Source organism: Lissotriton vulgaris, chromosome 1_1, assembly GCF_964263255.1.
Source record: "Lissotriton vulgaris chromosome 1_1, aLisVul1.2, whole genome shotgun sequence".
NCBI classification, from domain to species: Eukaryota; Metazoa; Chordata; class Amphibia; order Caudata; family Salamandridae; genus Lissotriton; species Lissotriton vulgaris.
Genome location: NC_141685.1, coordinates 1,431,045,949 through 1,431,066,287, shown reverse-complemented (window position 1 = coordinate 1,431,066,287; position 20,339 = coordinate 1,431,045,949). Strand labels below are relative to the sequence as shown.

The window sequence follows — 20,339 nt, the reverse complement described above, 5'->3', positions numbered from 1 at the left end:
TGTGCAACATCAAGGCAGCTCAATATGATGCAGCCAGCTACAGACCCGCCAGATAGCCTGGTGAATCATGAACTTGGGACACATTACGATGAGAGATGGCTAGCAAAATGTTTTACTTAAGGTGGCATATATTCTAGTACAGGCTCTGCATTTTACCCATTTGTGCAGCTGACTGGACAAAAATCACGGATTACATTGGAAATTCCATCACCGATTTAATTTTTAGCTGTAGCAAATGCTTTAACCTCCCGAAATTCATAGACAGGACACAGACGCCGACATTTACACCCCCCCCCCCCCTCCCCCCCAGACAGACAGAGGTACATGGTGGCTTTACACACACAAACATAGGCGTGCACAGACTGGCATATACAGACAACCCTACAGAGTTTTGAAGTGATGCACACACACACACAGATATACAGACACAGCAAGATACAAGTGCACACATGAATAGACATATAAAGATTAAACTCCTAATAGACGAACTCTAAGACCCCTACACACACACACACACACACACACACACAGAATATACAACCAAACATGAATACAGATACAGGAACACAATATGGCATCCACAGGTATATAAAGAGGCAAATGCTACAATTCAGTTGAACACACAGACACCTACACACTGAGTCTGTGCCTGGGCCTCTGCGTGTGAATCAAAGACACATACACACTTAAACACATGTACAGTCTGGGTATTACTAAAATCAATATTTTGAAAGCACCATTTTATCTTAAACATTTTTGAGCATTTTGTAGCAGTCCACGTTATACCATGTCTAATGGAAATTTTAAATAACGTACATATTCACACAGGCTCTGGCCTCGCGATAATACCCCATTCACTATTCTCCACTGCACTAACCAAGTTTTAATTCTGTTTCCTAAAGCAAACATGTATTCCTTATCAGACCGCATAACCCAGTGTGTATTAATTGTATAGCTCTTCAGTCCCCAATGGCACAGCACCCTGGGTAATATGCTGCATGGCTAAACACTTAGAAGGTCCCAAAAGCGAGACTTACTGGCTATGCCAAAGATGGCTAATACTTAAAATTAGTAAGGAAAAGACAGTTACTCCCTAACACTGACAGCATGGAACCTTATATTGTAAAATGAACTTACACAGATTGGTAATAGGAATACTAAATGGTACTACGCCTAAAACTCGAATACCACTTTGGTGGTCTGCCAACATCCCTTTCGTTATCTTTTTTTTAAGGGGATGAATGTGGTTCTCATTCTGCTGAACGCATAAAAAGCTTGGACAGGTATTGCGAGGTCTTCAATTCCCCCAGGAGAAAGGATGCGGGTTGTTCAAAACTTACAGGTGAACTATTGGCCATCCATAGCCAAATATTTAACTAGGTTGATCAAATTTGTTCAAAAGGCGAGGAACTTTTAGGTAGAAGTATACATTAGAAGAACAATGGCATTTCCTTGGGAGGCCATCTTTCTGTGGATACTCCACCTGCAGATTCCTCACTGCACATGTAATAGGGTTCCAAATTAGATAACTGAACTGTAAAGCCATAATTCTTGGCATCTTTCCTCATCTACGCCTCTGAGGGCAGAGAAAAATGGACAGGGGACTGATGTCAGGGGGGCCTACGTGGGTGCGATATGGTTCCAGTGGTGTTACCACAACTCCAATTTCTGTGTTCAGTTTGAGCCTGCACCCTATACAGGCATGAAAGTGAATTGTCCAGTTTTTCCGCTGAAATCTTTTGATTAAATTGACAGGAAACATAACAGTTTATACATTTTTAAGGATCTTTGCCATTGGTTATATATTTTGCAGTGCTGGGTATATCTCTTTTCCCTTTCAACCCTGTTGCTTTCTATACTTCGTCTGGTGCTCTTACAGGGAGTCATTTATACGATTTGTTCTCCTCTGCATCTCCGCTCTCTGGCTCGGACACAAATTACCCCGAAATACATTCCACATGCCCCAAATCTGCATCCACTTTTTGGGGCACCCCCTACTGGTATGTATAGTCTTCTCTGCCATCATACACCAATTGAGGTCTCTCTCCCATTCTCGTAAGCTCGGCATCTCCGGGGCACATCAATATCGGGCAATATTACGCTTTGCGGTTATGAGCCCCAGTGTGACCCAGGTCCGCCCTCCCTCACTAAGATCTGTGGGTTCCCATACGTTGAGGAGACACCAGCCCGGAGAGGGGATCAAATCTATACCGGTGACTTCGGACATCTTTTGTGTGGAGAAAATTCCAGGTCTAGTCTAGCACTTGGGATATTAAAGAAGCGAGCATTCTGTCAGTGTAAGTGCCCATCAGAAATAAAATTTTCTTTATCAACTGTAAAACTAGGAGTTCTTCGAAACTTTAAGACTATTCGTGAATTTCTAATCCTGCAACATTAAGTATTTAAATATCTGCAGATGTGTGCTGATCAAAAATTCTGATCCCAATGAGGGAGATACCAAACATTTGGACCAGTTTTATAGAAACTTTACTTAAAATGTCCGGGAATCATCAAGTATGCTGCAGGAAACTAGAAGATCAAAACTCTTTGTGGGTTGACAAATGGTCTGAGTAGCTAATTACCAAAATCAATCAAGACCTACTTACAGGGTCACTCACAATGGCTTTTCGAAACTCCACTTTGTCCTGACAGACTGTCGATGAAAGATCGGATTTGATTTTTAGGCCAGTCCAACTAAGATTTTTAAGTGGTATCAAACTGATTCAACAGGGGTTTGCCCCCGCTGTCAGGTGCAGACAGTCAACCGGGAGCACATTTTCACAACCTGGCCAGTACAGAATCTGGCTTTAGAAAATCTCTGCTTCTGTGAGTTTCCCGGCTGATCTCATCAGCATCCTCCAATAGTAGAGCGGAAACACTCATTTAAAACGTTGGCATTTAAACACTGACGTCATTTGCATTAGAAAAAGGCTTTTCAGCCGAAACGCATCAGGCTGGTCTAAATACATTAAAGTTCGATGAACCTGTGTGTGGTCTGGTCTGTTCCCTGTTGAGGAGAGAGACAGAGTGAGGGAGATCGAGACAGAGATATAGATAGAGATCCATATATATGTACACTGACATAGCATACAAAAAGTAATCCACCTAGAGTATGGGAACGTACCATGAAGGTATCAATTCTTGAGCTCTTCTGCAGAGTAAGCGAACTCCAAGATCTGTATATCCGGTATCAAACACCAAACACAAAGAGCTGAAAAATGTTCTACGAAAGAACAAGGAGAAAGGCACGACCTTTACGCCAAGCAGTAATAGTAATCTAGAAAGCCACATTGTCATGGACAGATTATATGGAAGGGCTCCACTCCTATCTTAGCCTGGTAAAGAACATCCATCGAAGGGTTTGTGGACAATTCCACAGAGAGGAGCTGGAAATCTAAGACAACTGCTGCCATCCCTAATACCTCGGCATAAGAGGAACTCACCACTGTTGCCATACAAGGTGGAGAAAGCAGGTCAGAAACTGGGGAGGAATGAAGACCACTAGCCTCACTCAGATCTGTCAACCAATCTTCCTCCAAGGGAGGCTGGAGTATTGTCTGAGGTGTACTGAGCCAGATTTAATCAGGACAAGCTATTTCTAGGGTCCACTCGCCCTTTCTGGCAAGTAGGACAACAAACTGACTTTTGATCTCGGTCTCTGAAAGCAGAGACAATGTGACAAGATAAGATTTAAAGGCATCTTTATTGTTCACAAAGTGAATGAGCAATAAAAATGCCTTTAAATCTTGTTACCTTGTCACATTTGATTGGCTTTCATAGACAGACGTCAAGTACATTACAGTTAGGTCGAGACAATTATACAAGTTAATAGACCTGCAGGTCTAGTAAAATTTTTATGATTTTTCAAGCCGTGCACCCTATAGTCCCCCCTTCCGAAATATGCATTTCCCTAAGAAGAGCAGAAACAGGCAGATGGAGTGTTGTCTGAAGCAGACTGTGCTGGTGCAGTGACATGATGTCAGAAGAGTACTTGGTGCAGCAAAGAATGGTGCCACCGATGGCATGGGCTGAGTCGACTCAGACGCCGAGGTTCTGTACTGTTGCCATTTCGAATCAGATAAAGGATTCAGAGGGCCTGCCTGACACCGAAGGCGAACCCGCTGAAACTAGAAATCACACCAGAAGGGAATTGAGGCCCAAATAACTTTTGCAGGAAAACGAAATCTCGCATTTGGGCTAGAGTCGCCCCAGCTCCAGGATATTTACGGAGGCGTTCTACAACTGAAAGTTGGGGGACCACACAAGAAATAAGCTTACGTTTGGACCGTTGGGGCTTCGCAACCTTCCCTCTACCAGTCTCTGAACTTAGACTAGGATTGATGACGCTGGGTGCCTCAGATAGTAGTGCAGCCAGACGTTTCATTCAACACTCTCTCAGTGCCTTTCGGCCTAATACGCTTCGGAAACCACATTCTTCCAAGTTATGGTGGTCTCCCAGGCACTGCAAACAGATGGTATGAGGATCTGTGACAGGTCTGTCTGTCACAAGATCATCAGGATGTAAACCCTGAAAGCATCACCAAAGCATACTTTCTCACACAAAAATGTGGAGATGGGCTGGAAAAACTGCACCCTAACCACCATGGATCTGCGTTGCAAGCGCAGAAAAGTAACTAACGTCTGCGAAGGGGGTTATATGGACTGTCGATTTCACATTGTGTAATGACGTTGATACGAAGGCAGATGGATGTGCTGTGGAATAAGTTCTGGATCCAGTCTTGCGCCTGGAGGAGTTATCTAAAGTAATGAATCTGCGGCTAGATGTCTATCAGATAGTATATTTTAATTGTGTTACTGTTATTACACTTGGGACGTTTAACTAATGCTACTATTGACTTTTTAGGAACAAGACTTAATGCTTTCATAACTCAAAAACTAGGTTTGAAATCCCCATTTAGACAATCTACTGAAAGGAAATTACTCAATAATGGAAGCAAAACAAGGTCACATATCTAAAAATCGGACTTTCATACACGAGAAAAAGTAGTATGATAAACCAGAACCATCTATAATTCAGAACTAGATCACACTTTGTAAACATCCGACTCGTATACATGCCTTGAAAAAACCCAAATCCATTTTGGAAAAGAACTGGACAATTCTTATAGCCGTTCTCTGAGTAAATTTCTCAGAACTTGTTGTCAATCATTATGTCAGTAATTGTTTTAGAAAATAGGTTTTAAGTTAGATGTGACCTGCTTTTATCAGTTATTACTGGTGCTGCAGCTGGGATGTTGCACTGAAATATACCCGCTCACCTTCGGGACTCCTACGTAAGTATCATTCCTTATTAGATCAACACAATTGATGACCAGATGAACTGCAGTCCATTTTGGCTGGCCCTAACTTACATCTTTGTATGCCCTGGCTACTTCGCATTATAAGCATAACTGGTGTGGCATCATCTGAAATGAGAAACTGGTGCACTGGAAATCAATAGTTGGAGACACATGAAGGTATACTGATGAGTGACAAGTACACCTCATTTAGCTATCATTTTAGTTGAGAGCACATTATACATTCAAGTTGGTAGAATTACTCTGTTGCATATATTCTGATTACACATACACTATTTCTATCTTAGCAGAGGTACTCAGTATGTAGATCACACTCTGTTATCCAAATAAGATCTGCTTCATTCAATCTTTACCTCAGAACAGCCTGTTAGTGATGGGCAACTTAAACTAGGAATTGAACACTGCCCTATTATGGACCTGTTCACTGAAAGTTTGAGGGTCTTATCTGAAATTCTCTCCAGCCAGATTCTGGTTACTGTTATTACTTTAGCAGCCGTTTTTTGAGGTCTTATTCTTTTGGCTTCATTGAGTTTCTTCAACTGTTCCTCAGGGCTTGCACCAGATACAATCAATATCCCAAAATCTACCAGTTTTTGCTGAGGTTTTGGTATGGTGGTTTCTACAACTGATCTCATTGGTACTCCTGAATTGGTCTTCGACGTTTGTGCATTTTGAGGCATTCTGGAAGATTTATTCTCAGCTGGTCTTTTAATTATAAAAAGTCAGACTAAAAATAGTGTAACCAGTAGGACAGTCACATCTCATCAGCTGAAGGGATGATTTGGCTGATAGTTTGAAGAAAATATGAAACCGGTATAATAGAAAACGGTAGCCTTAGATTTGTGGTCATCGCCAATTGTAATAGAAAATACAAAAAATGGTAAATTGAAAATCTGCATGGATAGCTGTAGTCTGAATAAGGAAATTGGATTAGATTATCTTAATAGCATGCATTGCTGATAGGTGCTTTTCATAAAAAACAATTGTATGTCAGCATGCCACCAAGTGGAGTTGGACCCCCAAGACTCAATACAACAGCATTTGTAACTAGTAGGTACTTTCCATTTTAGAAGAATGGGTTTCTGCTGCCTCAGTTTTCCAAAGGATAATGTTTAAAGATCCAGGACAACACTCTTATGGCAAGCAAGGACAAAGATGATCATGGTAAGCTAACAGTTCAGTAATCCATTGGGTAAAGAAAACAAGGATTTCTGACAATAAAGAAAGGAGTTATGCGTACAAACGTTTTATTCAGACCTTTTCAATGAAACTGTGCACATGAAGAAAATAAGTTCTTCCAATTGGGATGGAATTTATGAAAATGAATTTACCAATTTACGGTTTAAATTATTTTATTTCAGTTTTAGATGACCTATTTAAACAACTCACACCTACAACCAAAGGCTGGTGGGGAATAATGAAGATTATAAGTATACTGTAGAAAATAGAGAGATGAAGACCAATAAGATAGAAAAGGGAGATTGTTAGACGGACCGGGAGGGTCGGCCGAGGACAAGGGGAGAGGTCTCCGGGGAGAGCCGTCTCCAGCGATCGTACAGACTAGTAACTTCCCCCCCACAGATGTACACCACACAATGATAAGATTTAACGTTCTTTATAAGCAATCTTTAAGTACGGTAGAATGGTACAAGGAGGTCTGGACTCAAGGGTCCCCTCGGTTCTAGTCTCTTGGATGGGAAGGGGGTAGCGGGACAGTCTTGTTACCAATCTGGTAGATGCGATGATAAGATGGATAGCTCACAATCCTCGAGCTCGGTGTTCTAGATGGTCGGGCCGCGGCGGAGCCAGCAGGTCCCGAGATGATCGAAGGTGACGCCGGTCCGCGGCGGCGCTAGCAGGTCCCGGTGAAGGTGGTAGTTACAACGGTCCGCGGCAGGGCCAGCAGGTCCCGACGAGGATGAAGGTTTCAGAAGGTTGCGGCAGCGCCAGCAGGCAAGACAATAGTTCGCAAGGTAGGACTACGGCAGCGCCAGTAGTCCGTCAAGGATGAGTTCGTCGCGGTGTCTCTCGACTCCAGGATACAACTGCCTTCCTGCTCTGGAGCTGCCCTAGTTATAGGTCTGGCGCCCTTTGATGTCCGGACCCTCGCACTTGGAGGTCCGGAGGTCCGGGATGAGGGAGTCCAGACACCCAGCAGGGGGGTGGAGCCAGCGCCCGGGGGAGCTGGGGGTGATCGGCACCTGGCGGGGGAGAGCCATCGACACTTCTTTCTCCCATTGACCTGCCAAGTGGTCCGTTCACCTCCTGGGTGGATGGTGGTGCCGGGATGTCGGGGCCTGGCCAGGGCCAGGGCTAGGGTCGATCTGAGGCCACGCGGCCTCGTGGTGCAGTGTCCAAGATGGCGGCCGGGCCGGCCGAGGGAGCCGGTAGTGATTCGGCCCCACGATACAGAAATGTCCGGGGGCAGGAGTCCCGTATGAGACGGGGTGCGGGTCGCTTCTGTGGGTAACACCTGGAGGGCCGGGGCTCGGGCCCTGTCATGCGGGGAGGAAGCAAGCCCTTCACGTGGCCTGTCCAACAGAGATAGTCAGAGGTCTACGTGTTGCCCATCTCTCTACTGAATAGGGTTCTAGCTAGTGGGGAGCACCACCTCCTCCTGGGTGGGTTTCTCATCGGCGGGAGGCGTAGTGGGGAACCAGAGTACCTGCAGAAACCATGGGCTTGCGAGTTCTACTAACTCAGAGGACAGATAGGCCACGGAGGAGCCCCAAGTCTTAGCAAATTTAGACGGCGTTCGGTTAATCCCAGCTGTGATCCTTTCCATGCCTACTACCTCCCTGACTCTGAAGCCAGTCTAATTTTGTTGGGATGTCCTTCGTACCCCACTTAGATAATTACACTTGTTTAGCTGCCCCTAGTGCCAAAGTAATCGCTCTGCCCCTCCAGGACTTAAGGGGATATTTAAGAGGATTGGGGAATCCCAATAGGATGTAGCTGGGGAGAATCTAGGTAGTTCAGTATGGTATATGGTGTCAATGTCAGATAAGATGGAGTCCCAAAAGGTTTGTATCTTGGGGCACTGCCAGAGGTTGTGTGTCAATATACCCATCTGACCACACCTGCTCCAACAGAGGTTGTCGCCTCGTGGTTTCCACCGGGCAATACGTGCCAGGGTATAGTAAGAATAATGCACAACTTTCAAGAACTTTTCCTTACCGGTGATCCTGTAGGAGGCGGCCCTGACCCTATGGATAATGTCCCGCCATTGCTTCGGGGAAAATTCCTGCTCCAACTCTGATTCCCACCTGCACTGCGCAGGGGATTTAGAGTGATTCTTAGCTTTGTTCAGGAAGGTGTAGATATCTGATAAAAGAAGTTTGTTTGAGTTACAGGTGATGAACCAGAGCTCAAATTTAGTAAGGGGGCGACCTGCATGGGAGCGTATACAGGGCTGGGTGACCTTGGTCAAAGCACCAATGTTTTTCTGATTCTAACTGAGACCACTATCATGTAGTGTAATTGCGCTGCCTCAAAGTAACGTACCAGATGTGGGATTCCAAGCCCCCGTCCTCTTGCCTAAAATAAGTCCGGTGTCGGGCTATGCATGTCCTCTTCCCACCCCATATGAAAATCAACGAGCTGCTGGAGCTGGTCCAGTATTTTAGGCGGCGGGCATAATGGAAGCGCCTGCATTATGTACAGAATACGGGGTAGGATCGTCATTTTGATCGCAGCGATACTGCCTAACCAGGAGTACATGTTTATTCCAATTAAGCAGCTCCTTTTGTACTTTTGCTAGGATCTCCAAGTAGTTCACCTGAGCTATCTTCTCAACTGTTAGGAAAACACGCAGTCCCAGATACATAATGCCAATAGGGGCCCATGTGAATGGGAACTGTGTTGCTATTTGTTGCTAGTCTATTTTGGGCAGTGTCAGGCTAGACTTGCGTCTTTCGAAGGTTGATTTTAAAACCAGAGACAGCGCTAAAGGCCTCTATCTCTGCCAAAAGGGGAGGGAGGGAGAGTAATGGTTGTGTAAGAAACAGCACTACATCATCCGCATAGAGCGAAATCTTGTGCTCTTTATCGCTCATCTGAATCCCGGTGACGGTGGGGAGTTGTTGGACTCGTTCAGCAAACAGGCTCCATATATAGTTCGAAGAGGAGGGTTGAGAGTGGACACCCTGTCTCGTGCCCCTCCCAATCTGAAAAGAACGAGAGGTGACCCCGTTCACTCTGATGCGTGCCTCTGGGCTATGGTATACACAGTTCACCCATTGCATGAAATCACTCCCCAATGTTGAATCTGTAATACCGGACGGAGGTTGGGCCAATGGACCCGTTTAAATGCCTTCTTGGTATCCACCGACCGGAGTGCCGTTGGGAACTGTGTGTGCTGAGTTGTATCCAGGATGTGGCATAACAGACTGCTCTGGGTCCACCAGACCTTGCATGTGAGGGGTGAGCCGCGCCGCTAAGATACTAGTAAAGATCTTCAGACCCACGTTAAGAACGGAACTAGGGCGGTATGATGCACATTCCAAGGGGTCCTTCCCCAGTATGGGGAACACGACCACTTCCACCATTGACATCGACTGGACCAGACTCCCAGTCTCGCTGAAGGTATTAAAAATCCTGGTCTGGAGGGGGGTAAGAACAGATGCAAAGACTTTATAGAAGTCGTCCGAAAAGCCACCCTCACCTGGGCTTTCCCGGGGAAGGTGCTTGGATGGCCCGTATGACTTCCGCGGGTCTGATATTTGCTTCTAATTTGCCCGCCTCTGAGGGCGGGAGGGGGGACACCGGTGCCTCAAGCGTGTACTCTTCGGCCACTCTCGGATCCTGCCGTATAGAAGGCGGTATAAAAAGCCTTGAATTCGGGCGCAATGTCTGTATCCGACCGAAGGAGCTCCCCTTGGTCATTCCTAATGTCATTTATGCGACGCGCAGTTGTCTTGGTCTGCAGTAAGTGTGCTAAGAGCTTCCCGGCCTTGTCCCCCCCCTCATAATACCACTGTCTGATATGCAAAAGGGCAAATTCGGCTCGATCGAGGTCAGGAGCCCTCAACTGTTTCCACAATGTGTCGCGTAACCGGCACGTTGGGACTGCCCCAGTTCGGCGGTGGACCCCCTCCAGTTCCTTGATTTGGACCTCTAAGTGCTACCGCTTAGCTCTCCTCTCCTTGATAGGTCATGCTGCAATGGCTAGGAAGCAGCTCCTCATGACTGCCTTCAGCGCATCCCACACCGTGGATATAAAGATCGTGTCAACATAATTTATTGCCAGGTATGTTTTAATAGCGTGACGTATTTCAACAATATTGGCATCGTATGGGAGCAGCTTATGGTTCTGCCTCCATACCTTCTGTCGGGGAGATCCCCCGAGGAGGAGTAGCGCAAGTGGAACTGGGGAATGGTCGGAAAGCGCAGCCGTCCTGATTGTAACATCAGCCGTAACCGTCGTGACCCTAGGGGATGTCCAGAACAGTTCAATGCACGTGCATGCTTGGTGTGCTGCGGAAAAAAAAGGTGTGTTCCCGGGTCGTTGGGTAGCGGTGTCTCCAAGTGTCCATAAGTCCAACCTCTCCCAGTCTTTGTAGAATTGAATCCGTAATCGACCCAGAATGCCCCAATCGGAGAGTCGATCTATCTAACTGAGCGTCCGGGGCTAAGTTAAAGTCTCCCCCCTATCCCCAAGTCCTTGTCTGGAGACTCAAGGATAATATGCAATGAGCCTCGGAATAAGGCTTTCGGTTGTTCGTTAGGTCTATAGACGGGAGCTATTGAGTATGCGTGGTTCCCAATGGATACCCTCAGTACCAACAGCCTGCTTGTACTTCTGCGTGCACGCCAATCACATTCCCTTGGAAGTGCATTGCAAAAAGGATAGTAATCAGGTCCAGATGAGAAATATTGTCTGTCAAAACATTTCAACAGTCGGCGCACAGGAGGGGAGTCTCTTGTAAGAGGCAGATATCACATTTAGTATCTCTCAACAAAGCAAGAAGCTCTAGTCTCTTAACAGATGAGTTAAGACCCCGGACATAAAGGTTCAAAAGAACAACTATAAGGCTTGTCATTGGGGAGTGCTGTGGGCATAAGCTATGACAGACGGTAGGTGCAGAACAGCGAGCCTGACTATGCGCTGCCCCCCAGCCACTGCATGCCACAAAATACTGTCAAGGGAACCCCCCTGTTCCCCTTCCCTTCCCCAGTTCCACGCAGTGCCCTCCAGGTGAGTTGTAGTGGTCTATTCGTGTATGGTGTATTGTGTGTCGCAGCTGCTCACAATGAGGGCCTGTATACCTCTCTACGAAGGGTCTGGCTAGTGATAGTAGTGGTTGCGATGTAGCCCCCCCCACCCCTACACCACTCCCACGTCGATATGACTCGAGGTATCACTCACCCCTTCTTGGTACAGGTGGGTTCCCAAGTCGAAATATTATCCTGCCTAAATATGTGTGGACCTCTGATCTCGAGCGTGTAGGAAGAGAGCAAGAGAGGGAAAAGATAGACATAGCAAGAAAAAACAAGTAAACAAATGTTCCGCCATCCATCGGCAATACTTCGCACTATCGTGCATGGGTCCATGTGTCTGGTCATTACAGCTCCAGGGGCTGAGCTCCCCCTACTAAGGCTGAAGTCTCTCGCCCCAGGCTTCAATTCACCATCTCCATCCGTGGGCCCCTGATCTGCGTCAGCGGAGACCACTCACTGGATGGGTCACTCATACCCTCACTGTTATGTATCTGACGCAGAAGGGCTTCCCATTCTTTCTGGTGTTCTTCTGAAGGTTTTGTGCTTTTCCCCTTTCGGAGACCTCTTCTCCGATTCGGCTTAAGTGGTTTCCCAGATGACAGTCTTCTTCTTACGGTTTCAAGCCCCCTGCTTCTACCAATACATTCCTAAGGATTTCCTGAGCTTCTTGTAGATTTTGCACCACATGCAGCTCTTTTTTCCAGACAAAAGAATATCCCAATGGGTGGCCCCATCTGTAGCGAACGCTTTGGTCTTGGAGGTATGCTGTGGCCGGTTTCAGATTTTTACGACGCTGGAAAGTGAGTGGCGAAAGGTCCTAGAAGGCTCGCACCTGTAGAACCTCGAACGCCACAGTAATCCGATCGCGGATGGCACTCATGATTATTTCCTTCTGTCGGTATAAATGTAGACAGGTGAGGATGTCCTGCTGCTGGCCTGGCCAGAAGTGGGCCTCCCGGGAAGATCCAATACAATTTCCTTACCACTAAATTCTGGCGCTCCATGGTGAAAGAAACGGAGCACCCAGTCCTGCAATTTGCCCCCGTCAGCTTGGATTGGCACGCCTTTGATGCTGATATTGGATCTCCTCAAGCGGTTTTCCAGCTCTTCCAGTTGGATATAGAGCTCCTTATTGCGTTCCCGAAGATCTATTAGCTCCCGGGCCTGCTTTGTGATTTCTTCTTCCCTGCGATCCCCACTGCTTTCCAGGGAGTCCACGTGGTTCCCCACTTCTTGAATCTCCGTTCTCAGCTGCCTGATGCCACGTCTTGCAAAATCCTCACTGAGCGAACTAAACAGCTTATCTAGGAAGCCCGGCGTGATCAGGTCGTCTGCGCGATCATCTGGATCCACTTCCTTCTCGACTGGCTGGACCATCTGATGGTCGGGGACAGAACCCCCCGTTTTCTTTGCACCCGGTTTTTGAAGGAGGTCTTTAATCGTAGCGTCCTTCTTTGTTCGCAGCGTAGTCATTGCTATGGGTCAATGCTGCGTGGGTCCGAAGACCCCCCCCAGTCGAGGGACCACCAGGCAGGAATCAGCACCCATCCGTCCACCCACCAGTCAGTGTCCTTAGCTACTGGCTCACTGTGCACTATAGCTCATCGCCGGGGGGGCGGGGATGGTCTATAACTGGTCATCCGCCTCTGGGCACCTCCATCCACTTTTGACCATTGCACCGCCAAGGACTTCCTCCTGTGTCTCGTGGTTGTGCCTTCTGCTTCAAAAACTGGGCCTGACCGTGGCAAACAAAATTGCCGATCCCCCAGGTGGTTGCAAGCCTCAAAGGGGTCTCTCCCAAATTACCCACACCGGTCTCTCGGTGGTGCACGGCAGATCTTAGCAAAGGTCGGGTCTCAGCAACCGCGATCGGGTGCGGCCTTCCGGATGTAGTTACACAGTCCCTGCCGGGCCGGCCAACATGCTCAGTCTAATCTGCATGCAGCTGGGCGGTACCTGGACGACAGGACCTGCGGTTACCTCCGAGACCGTGGCAGTGATTCAAGACCGCAGACCCCAAATCTGTTGTCTGAGGCAAGGTCCTGGGTGCTCACACACAGTCCACTGAATCGGCCACTTGGCCTAGCCCAGGAATCCTCTATGGCGGGCTACAGGGGTGCCGTTCTCGCCGCCGGAATCCAGCGCTCCGCACCGCATCCCAGTCCTTCGGTTTGCCTGCAATGCTGTTTGTCCTGCCGGGGGGACTGCCTGTGCCTGCCAGCTTGCTGGTGTTCGGGCCCCCTGAGTCAACTTGTTCTCTAACCCTGAGGTCTCAAAGTCACAGTTTGATGCCTTTTCTCGGCCTTGGCTACTCTGCTGCCCCCTGAATTTAACAATTTAAAGAAAGATTGGGTCTGAAAAAGTATTGAAAAATGTACATCATGACTGATGACAGGGAAGTACTTTTGCAAAGGGAAGGTGATAGCAATGGGACTGAACTTTGCTTCCAGGATGTTACAAAGAGCAGATACACTGCATACTTACTTTTACAGAGAAGGATGTTAGCTGGTTATTGGGCTAATTAAATATTTAAGAGATTCGTGAAGGGAAAGAAATTATTGCTGATCATGGATCATAAACCAATTATTTGCAATGTGAATATTAACATACAGGGATCATACGCCGAGTAGCCAGATTGGGTTCAAAACTGCATCAAATTGAAACTTACATATGAAGATATGCTGTTGGTAAGGATACGCACATTCCAGGTAGAGAAAAAAAATTGGGGGCAGGTTATATATCTACACTGCCACTGGAGTGTGACGAAAAGGCAGGAGTACATGAGTATGAAGACAGTTTAGTATAGTGGTAGATGTGATTTAGTTTTGGTGTGTCAAAGGAAAAATGGTTTGATGTGATGGAAAACAATGAGCATACTTAGAATAGTGAAAAAATACATTGCCCAGTAAAGGCCACGAAGGAAATCTGTGCCAGTTCAAGCATTCATTAAAGTAGTCAATGAGTTGTGGATTCAAGTGGGTACATTCAGTTGGGGTGGCAAATTTGCTCCATCTTAGAAGACACAGCATAGTAAATTGAGGGCAAATGTTTAACAAGCCTGGAGTGTTCTGTATTGTGATGGCCTGGTATGGACTCAAATAGATTTGTCAGATTGTATTACTTATGAAAGCAACGATACGCACCTATAGACAATAAACCTAATGATACAGACTGTTAATTTGCCAGCGAAAACAAGGCAAAAGTTGGCACTGAATTGTATTGGACTGCTTCATGCATTAGACTACAGAAATAGATGCAGCATTGTCCTGGTGTAGGATTACAACAAATGGTGGGAGTTTATAGTCTAATCAAATACAAATTCAGTGCTAAAATTTGAGAAAGACTTTAGGAGAGAAGGATCTCCCAGAGAAATCGTATATAACAGAGTCCAGTTTGTTTTTAATGAATGTTAATTTGTTTGGGTGATGCAATATTACATACCATAGGAATGCTGTCTCACCTGCACAACAATGATATGATCAAACGAATGAATAAAATGGTGGCAGAGGGTACACAATGGGCAAAGAGGTAAAGTGAACATTAACAAAGTGGTCACTAACATGTTACGGTCATAATGCATCATCCTTCACAGGCTTCAGTCTCTGATATTTGGAGGGGGTAGAATATCAGCATGCAATTTAGATCCTGCATTGATGAGGAAGTGGAAGAAAGCTAAAACGTGTCAAGGGGAAAAGACCCAGAAGAAAATAAACAAGCAATGGCAAAGCCAATAGGTCTAGATGCCTGTGTTTCTTGCCAAGATGCATGCACATATGTAACTGGAAACGTTGTAATGCTTCATATTAAAGCAAACACATTGCATGATGGCTGCCACTGAGCATGCTGGCTTTACAGGCTAAGCATCAAACACAACAATTCAAAATACAAGTACACTATAATAGCACCTAGATATCCACTTGCCTACAGTACCAACACTACAAGAACAGTCACCAGAAGGATGCAGTGAAAGAGCCGTCATGAACAGCAGACAAATCAAACAGTGGCGACACTAAAAACAGAATCCAAAGAAAAGGAACCACATGACTCGTCAGACACAACTTGTCAATTTAAAAATAAACTTTCATCAGAAATGTAGCAGTGCTCAAAGTGAACAGATCACTATTTTCATGAACAAAATCAAAGATACTGAAGTCTCAACTGTACTTTGCTCCCTAACTGTACCTAGCTTCACAACTTATTACATGGGGATCTATAAGTGGCGAGCAGAGAAAATAACTATGAAGTTAATGTTAATAGGACATTCATAATGAAGTGTAAAGTTTAAATTGGACAATTGTGAAATGCAGCACTTGTACTCCTCCAAGAAAAATTGATCAACACTGAATGAAGTTTGTGCAGGAGACTACATTGGAAATGTCATACGATTTGGAGTGCCTGCAATCTGCAGACTATGATCTTGATGCTTGAAAGCAAAATGGGATACTCCGAAAAGGCACAAACACCCCACCATTTCAAACAATTACAAGCATTAGAAATGCAATAGGTCTCGCAGCATTAGAGTTAGTGCTTTTAGAATTGTTTATGGGTTTTTTTGTAAATCTTTAGCATGAGGTTGAGGGTGAGTGAGGGTGGGTGAGGGAGTGAGGGTGAGGGGTTGAGGGTGAGTGAGGGTGAGGCTGAGGGGTTGAGGGTGAGGGTGAGTGAGGGTGAGTGAGGGGTTGAGGGTGAGTGAGGGGTTGAGGGTGAGTGAGGGTGAGTGAGGGGTTGAGGGTGAGTGAGGGTGAGTGAGGGGTTGAGGGTGAGTGAGGGTGAGGGGTTGAGGGTGGGTGAGGGTGAGGGGTTGAGGGTGAGGGTGAGTGAGGGTGAGTGAGGGGGTGAGGGTGAGTGAGGGTGAGGGGTTGAGGGTGAGTGAGGGTGAGGCTGAGGGGTTGAGGGTGAGTGAGGGTGAGTGAGGGGTTGAGGGTGAGGGGTTGAGGGTGAGGGGTTGAGGGTGAGGGGTTGAGGGTGAGGGGTTGAGGGTGGGTGAGGGTGAGTGAGGGTGAGGGTGAGTGAGGGTGAGGGGTTGAGGGTGAGGGTGAGTGAGGGGTTGAGGGTGAGTGAGGGGTTGAGGGTGAGTGAGGGGTTGAGGGTGAGGGTGAGTGAGGGTGAGTGAGGGGTTGAGGGTGAGTGAGGGGTTGAGGGTGAGTGAGGGGTTGAGGGTGAGTGAGGGGTTGAGGGTGAGTGAGGGTGAGTGAGGGGTTGAGGGTGAGGGGTTGAGGGTGAGGGGTTGAGGGTGAGGGGTTGAGGGTGGGTGAGGGGTTGAGGGTGAGTGAGGGTGAGGCTGAGGGGTTGAGGGTGAGGGTGAGTGAGGTTGAGTGAGGGGTTGAGGGTGAGTGAGGGGTTGAGGGTGAGTGAGGGTGAGTGAGGGGTTGAGGGTGAGTGAGGGTGAGGGGTTGAGGGTGGGTGAGGGGTTGAGGGTGGGTGAGGGTGAGGGGGTGAGGGTGAGTGAGGGTGAGTGAGGGGTTGAGGGTGAGGGTGAGTGAGGGTGAGTGAGGGGTTGAGGGTGAGGGTGAGTGAGGGTGAGGCTGAGGGGTTGAGGGTGAGTGAGGGTGAGTGAGGGGTTGAGGGTGAGGGGTTGAGGGTGAGGGGTTGAGGGTGAGGGGTTGAGGGTGGGTGAGGGGTTGAGGGTGAGTGAGGGGTTGAGGGTGAGTGAGGGGTTGAGGGTGAGTGAGGGTGAGGGGTTGAGGGTGAGTGAGGGTGAGGGTGAGTGAGGGTGAGTGAGGGTGAGTGAGGGTGGGTGAGTGTGAGTGTGAGTGAGTGAGTGAGGGTGAGTGAGGGTGAGTGTGGGTGAGTGTGGGTGAGTGTGGGTGAGGGATTGAGGGTGAGGGGTTGAGGGTGAGTGAGGGTGAGGGGTTGAGGGTGAGTGAGGGTGAGGGAGGGTGAGGGGTTGAGGGTGAGGGGTTGAGGGTGAGTGGGGGTGAGTGAGGGTGAGGGGTTGAGGGTGAGTGAGGGTGAAGGTGAGTGAGGGTGAGTGAGGGTGAGTGAGGGTGGGTGAGGGTGGGTGAGTGAGGGTGAGTGAGAGTGAGGGTGAGTGAGAGTGAGGGTGAGTGAGGGTGAGTGAGAGTGAGGGTGAGTGAGAGTGAGTGAATTACCAGACATCCTTACCAGTTAACGTTCAAAGTTTACGAAATCAAAATGCTTTTTAGTAATCCAAAACAATGTACTGCTGCGGCTTACTATACAATAAGTATCATACGGTGCAGAAGTTGGGTCGTGAGCACACATACTGAATCAATAGGGGGTTTAAACTGTCCATGTAAACGTCCATTATTTCATAGAGCATTCTATTGTTAAGTCCCATTAATCCGTGCAAACAAAAGTACAGAAGCACAGGGAGAGAGAGTTTGTTATCAGGATCCACCATTCCGTGATCTTGAGAAGTCGAGTTTACAGCTTGGGCCTGCCTGTTTCACACCAGATCATTAGCCCAGGGGACTGTCTGGGACTGCAGAAATATTTGTTGACATAAAATTAAATTTAAAGCTAACCCTGTAATATTGTTAAACCCTGGGAGAAGAACATTCATCTCCGAAATATGCCCACTCCCTGCGTGACCACCGCGTTTCAAAAGTGAAAACCTAATTACTCACTGTAACCCGGAAATGAGCCCTGCCTGGCCGGTCAGGGCAGCCCTTGGTATTTTGGAAGGGCCCGGGTGGCGAGCAGGGGGGTGGGGAAGATGAGGCGGGCGAGGGAAGGAAGACGTGTTGAGAGGGGGAGGGAAGGAAGGACAAAGGTTAAAAGGGCGCGTGTGATCAGAGGAGTAAGATTAGGAAGAAAGCGGACATGAGAATGCGAGGCAGAGGGCACAACGAGCACCCCCATGGATGAAGGACGTGGATGAGAGCCATAAAGGGGTCGTCACAGCTTGATTCGGAGGGGGAGGGCGGAGAATATAGACAAGTATTAAAGGTTGAGAATATTATGCTGGAATGAGCAGATTGCTTTGCCCAGGTAAAGGAAACAAAGTGAACCTGGGTTCGGTATGAAACCTGCAAGTTGTGTGATACCGACTCCGAGTAGTGAGAGCGCCCTCCCTCCGTTCCGTACTGGTCACCACCACATCTGTGCTTCGAAGCTGGCATTTGCAGGGTTGCTGGTCTCCTTGTTACCAGTATCATTATGTGCGTTACCTAATGTGTCATTTATGGGGTCACCAAGAGGGAATCCACATACTAGTCCGAGTTGGGTGAGTTCGAATATTTGCTCTCTGAAGAACGGGCTTAGAAATTCTTGCACAGCTGACGGGAAAGGGGGTGTGCGCAGCGCTTAGGATGAAGATAGCACAGTCAGGGAATAGAGCTAGTAACGTGCGTTCAGTCTCACGGCCGCAACCGTCTCTGGAGCTCAGTGACTGACTGGTGTCGTTGGCTTCAGAAGGACTGTCCCCCTGCTTCCGCCCCTTGATAGACTGAGACATGTTACGAAAGACAGTATGTGGCAGGGTTCCATTTATAACAGTTTCCCTTTAAACAATGCCTACTGACTGGGTGTAAAAGATCAAAAGACGGGTAAAGAGTTGAAACAAGCCTTTCACCGTAACACGGCGGGCAGGGGGCGGAGAGGGGAGAGGTGCGACAAAAAAAGAAGCCGGAGGGAAGAGAGGGGAGGGGGTAGGAGAAATGCGAGACGGCGTGAAGGGGAGGGGGCGGAGCGGGTCAAATCAACAAACAAGCCGGAGGGAAGAGAGGGGAGGGGGGAGGAGAAATGCGACACGGCGGGGAGGGGGCGGAACGGGGGAGGGGGCGGAGAGGGGACATGCACGCGCCCGTGACTTTTAAGGTCAATGCGCATGCGCATAAGCTTAATGCGCATGCGCATTGACCTTAAAAGTCACGGGCACTGCAAGGAATCGCCACGATTCCTTGCAGTGCAGATAAAGAGTGGATAACTCGCAATACTCTCGCCTTGCTCGATGCGCATGCGCATCGACAGGCGAGACCTAAAAACAAACCATTACAGGGCAATTTGAAGCCTGCCTAGGTGTACATTTCATTTTAATCATGCGCACTGCAACTAAAATGCAAGCATTGGTAAAGCCAATCAGTCTCAGCTGTAATAAGGTGTGGGGCTATTGGCTATGGTAATGCTGGTTTGATTTGCAATCATGCAAGTATTGAAAAGAAAAATAATGGAACGTGACCACCAGAGTGCTATCCATTTCCTAAGCAATTCAACCAAGAATAAAAACAAGCATATTTTATTGTTATGCAAATTTTCACAATGTTGAGATAGCTGCTACACATGAACCAGTCTTGCATATTAAACCACTAACTCAAAAATTAGGCTGCTCACCCACTGAGCTACCTTACAAGCTAAGATCTTATCTGTCTCGTTTCCATGTACATCTGGATACACTTCTAGATTGCGCCTATAGTCCGTTACAGTAGCTGACAAGAGCACTCCCCCCCCCCCCCCCCAATCATATCAGAGTATTTTTGGTATCACTTTGAAAGAGAGGGTCAAATGGGTTTCACACGACAAGCAGGGTGCCAGAAAAGTTAAGCAAGTTTCACCTACTATCGGTTTCTGAATGGCAGGTGTTCAGAAAGCAAGTCAATACGGACTACAGCAATTAAGTTTAATGAAGTGGTGCTTTGCACAAAGAGCCTCAAATAATCCAAAAATGCAGAACAAATCATGCAAGTTAAAAGCTGCTCTAGGTGATGGAGCCAGCCATTACCCTGAAACACTGAAAGGCAACACATTTCAAGGCACCTGCGCAAAGATTAATGAGAAACTTCAATGTGCATGAAGTAACTGGGAGGCAGAACTGCTTTGGAATAGAACAGCTACATTATT

The 20,339-nt window shown here is 47.4% G+C and overlaps 1 protein-coding gene across 1 annotated transcript in view; it reads right to left on the bottom strand.

Annotated features, from left to right (window-relative positions):
* Positions 1–20,339, bottom strand: part of GTSE1 (G2 and S-phase expressed 1) — a 263,570-nt gene that overhangs the window by 16,888 nt on the left and 226,343 nt on the right. The gene's annotated exons all lie outside the window — the stretch shown is intronic.